Source organism: Sinocyclocheilus rhinocerous, unplaced genomic scaffold (genome assembly GCF_001515625.1).
Source record: "Sinocyclocheilus rhinocerous isolate Xijiao unplaced genomic scaffold, SAMN03320098_v1.1 scaffold975, whole genome shotgun sequence".
Lineage (NCBI taxonomy): Eukaryota > Metazoa > Chordata > Actinopteri > Cypriniformes > Cyprinidae > Sinocyclocheilus > Sinocyclocheilus rhinocerous.
Window position 1 is genome coordinate 1,678,466 of NW_015628726.1, and position 3,990 is coordinate 1,682,455.

The window sequence follows — 3,990 nt, forward strand, 5'->3', positions numbered from 1 at the left end:
TTTCTCGTTTACTTTTTTTTTTTATTGTTATTTTAGATATCTAACCGGGTCTGTGTAATGTTGTATTATGTAAGGTATTATTTATATATATGTTTGTTTTTTTTTATTATTGTTTTAATGTATTTTCACTTTGTTTTGATCCATTTATAAAATACTTTTATAGAGAATTATTATTATTATTATTATTATTCCACCATGCGTCCATTTAAATTCATTCACTTAACTTCTCTGCCATTTTATTAATGATTTAATGTATAATACTCTTTATCTTCGTATTTTGTTTGTTTGTTTGTTTTCCATTTTATTTTTACATGTTCACTTTGTTGTTGTTGTTGTTAGTTAGTTAGTTATTTCACATACTCTGAACTGTACAACAGTGGCTTATATTTGACTTGTTCTTTTTGCATTGTAGGCCTACTTCTTTATGATTTAACTAAAAAAAAATCTAAATCTAACTTCCGCGTGCGTTCTTCGGTTGCTATAGAAACAGACGGATGCAGGTCCACGTGGACGCGAGTGCCTCTATGTGAACGCGCACAAGTGTTTGATCAAACTTGTCGGCAGCTTTCTGTAGCCATGAGTCCGTAACGCGAGCAGCTCCAGCTTCAGAATCTTCTGCACGTTCAGTTAAACTTCAGTCTCAGTCTTTGCTTGCGCTTAATGTCCAATTGTGGAGAGTTTCACTCTTAACAGTACTTTTCAACGAGATTGTCGCTTTATGGGTGGACATTATGAAGTAACATCAGCGGCTGCCTGTTTAAAGGTACAGTAAGGTTGTTATATTTGACCTTGATCTGTCTGTTTAACTTGACCATTTCTGTGTTATGTGCTTTGGCAACTCAGAACAGGAAGTGTGAAAGAAAGTGTGAGAAGGAGTCTCCTACTGCGAGGAGGAAACAAGTGTTCCTGTTTTCATCAGCTGCTTATAGAGTTGCATATTGTTTTCATGTAGTACATGACTTTTCTTTTCACTACGGTCCATCTGTGAAAGTGCATTGCCTTATCTTTGTCCCTGACATTACATGTCACTTTAAGTTTTCACTTAACTTTTACTTTCAAGAACAGTACATTTAGTGACACGATAGTTGTTTTGTTCTCTTTTAAATTTAGAAACTATTCAAGAGTTGATTCACTAAGCAAAGCAGCATTGTCTTCAGCTATTGTAGGTGCAGTCTAACTGGACTGACAAGAAATGCTTTCCATTTGAGTTTTGATACAACAAAATGTTTGCATAGTGTAAGAACTTTGTTGAATCTACAGTGACACACAAACTACTACTTGCACTAAACTTCAGAATCACAGATAGTATTCCTGTAGGTTTAGTGGTAAATACATCCAGCCCTTCGCCAAACCGCTTATCCTCTGTAGGGTTGTGAGGATGATTGAGCCTTTACTGGTTATATACCTCAAATGTACTGTATGTTGCTTTGGATAAAAACAACTGCCAAATGCATAAATGTACATGTTTGCATGAGGTCATGCTTTTTGCTGTAATATTCTGGGATAGCCTATATATCTTTAGTAGAAGTAAGTAGAAACCTCAGAGACTTCTTGTCAGTCAAAAAGATAATTTGTCAGATCAAATACACCTTTGAATTAGAAAAGGTTAGGCTGGATCAGAAGTGCAAATGGTGCCTATTTGTAAAAATGTTCTTGTACATATTTCCAGTCTAGTTTTTAGATGTGATATTTAAGTGAAGCTAGTAACTCTGTCCATGCCCCTAAACAGTTTGAATATCATGGCACACTACACTTTTCTCTTTATTGACTTGGCAGCAAAGATAAAGGTTTCATGCAAAACAGTAGTGATATTCCTTCTGAAGGAAGTTCACAGAGGGAGGCTTGGGTCAGGCTGAGATCAGTTTGTATTTTCCTGAAATGTAGTAAAGAATTTTACTAATAATGCAAAACAAAAGTCAACTTTTTTCAGCTTAATCAAACCCCTGTTACATATATTACAAAAGTTTGGGGTCAGTAAAATTTTTAAAGAAATGAATACTTTTAATCAGCAAAGATGAATCACAAATGACAGAAAGATATTTATAATGTTACAAAAACATCTATTTCAAAATAAATACTGTTCCTTCTATTTGTCAAAGAATCCTGACGAACATGAATCACGGTTTTCACAAAAATATTAAGCAGCACAACATTGATAATAATAAGACACGATAAATCGCATGCGATATTTAACGCGCATCTTGTCAGAAAGCAAAGAAATGAATACTTTTAATCAGCAAAGATGAATCACAAATGACAGAAAGATATTTATAATGTTACAAAAACATCTATTTCAAAATAAATACTGTTCCTTCTATTTGTCAAAGAATCCTGACGAACATGAATCACGGTTTTCACAAAAATATTAAGCAGCACAACATTGATAATAGGGCTGCACGATAAATCGCATGCGATATTTAACGCGCATCTTGTCAGAAAGCTTTCACAAAAATATTAAGCAGCACAACATTGATAATAATAAGAAATGTTTCTTGAGCACCAAATTTAGTATATTAGATGATTTCTGAAGGATCATGAGACTGAATACTGGACTGCTGAAAATTCAGCTGTGCATCACAGGAGTAAATTAGATTTTAAAATATATTCAAATAGAAAACAGTTATTTTAAGTTGTAATAATATTTCAGAATATTACTGTATTTTTGATTAAATATAAGATTTTGATCTTGGTCTCTCTTTAGTGAGCTAGTTTGGAGTTTGTGATTGATGGTTGGGTTTATGAAGGCCACTGAAAGCGTCATTCTGTGCCGCTGCACTCAGAAGTTTGAAATGGCAAATTTGTGGCTTTCCCGGTCAATACCCAAAGGAAATGTGCATCACTACTCTCATATATGTGGCATGGCTTGTCAGCTCCCATCAATCCCATCAACTTTTAACTTGTGGTCACTGCACAAATAACATCTGTATTCCACTAAATAAGAGAGACGTGCACTCCAGTATTCCAGTCCACTAGTTTCTGCTATTCTCGACAGCCGAGGACTTAAAGGGGTCGTTAACTGAGAAATCAAAAAAGAAATTCTCTTGATCTTTTGACATATAAGAGGTCACTGTACTACAAAAATTTAGTTTCAGAACTCAACTTTCTCGTTAGTCTAAAAACAGCTTATATTGAAGTCAGTCTGCTAAAACGGGTTGTAAAAATAGGTTGTGGAATGTGCCACTTTATGACGTAATAGTGGCTAAACCCCGCCTCAACAGAAGAAGATCAACGCCTGCTTCTACATCGCTGCCTGTTTAGCCCCGCCCACTGATTTGCGCATGTATTGGAAATAATGAGAGGCAAACGCAGGTCTACGCAGAAACCAAACAATAAAGATAGCTCCAGAGACAACAAGACGCTGTGAGGTGCCAAGTTGTGGAAAAACACCGTCTTTGTACATAACCTACCTTCTGATCCCAACATTAGGAAAGACCAGATGAACATCCAGACCATGTCAATAAGAACTTGATCCTTTGTTCACTTCATTTTACCACGGATTCTTTTACAAACAAGGCACAATTCAACGCAGGATTTTCAGAAAGATTGAAACTAAAAGGAGATGCTGTGCAGACTGGATCCAATGGTAATGTGGCACCACACAAGTGTGAGTAACTGTTTTTATTTTGTGCTCACTATTGTTTTGTCTGTTATTACAGATCGTTTGATATGTACTGAGTATTTATGCGTTTTTAACCTAAATCAGCATCCATCTATGAAGGATGTAGGCTGTCAAACATACACAAATATTAGCCAATCATGGCAGTGGGCGTTTACTTCCGAGTCTACAATCTGCCACGCCTATTCAAACAGAGCGTTCTGGTGAAGGGGGTCAAAACAGGACAGAAAATAGCTTATTTCTTCTGAATTATGTTTTTGATGTAAAAATCTTGATAACATATAAGTGGACCTCAGAAGACAGTACAAAATAATACAAAATAAAAAAGGTCATGACCCCTTTAATGGTTTTTTTTTTTTTTCCCCCCAAGATGT

General features: G+C 35.4%; 1 protein-coding gene across 1 annotated transcript in view; it reads left to right on the plus strand.

The window, feature by feature from the left end:
- The first annotated feature begins 532 nt into the window (after positions 1-532).
- The window catches only part of LOC107738427 (EF-hand calcium-binding domain-containing protein 4B-like), a 22,114-nt gene continuing 18,656 nt past the window's right edge, over positions 533-3,990 (plus strand). Inside the window, exon 1 of the mRNA XM_016550195.1 lies at positions 533-763. The gene's annotated coding sequence lies outside the window, so the exon portion shown is untranslated. The remainder of the gene's footprint in view (positions 764-3,990) is intronic.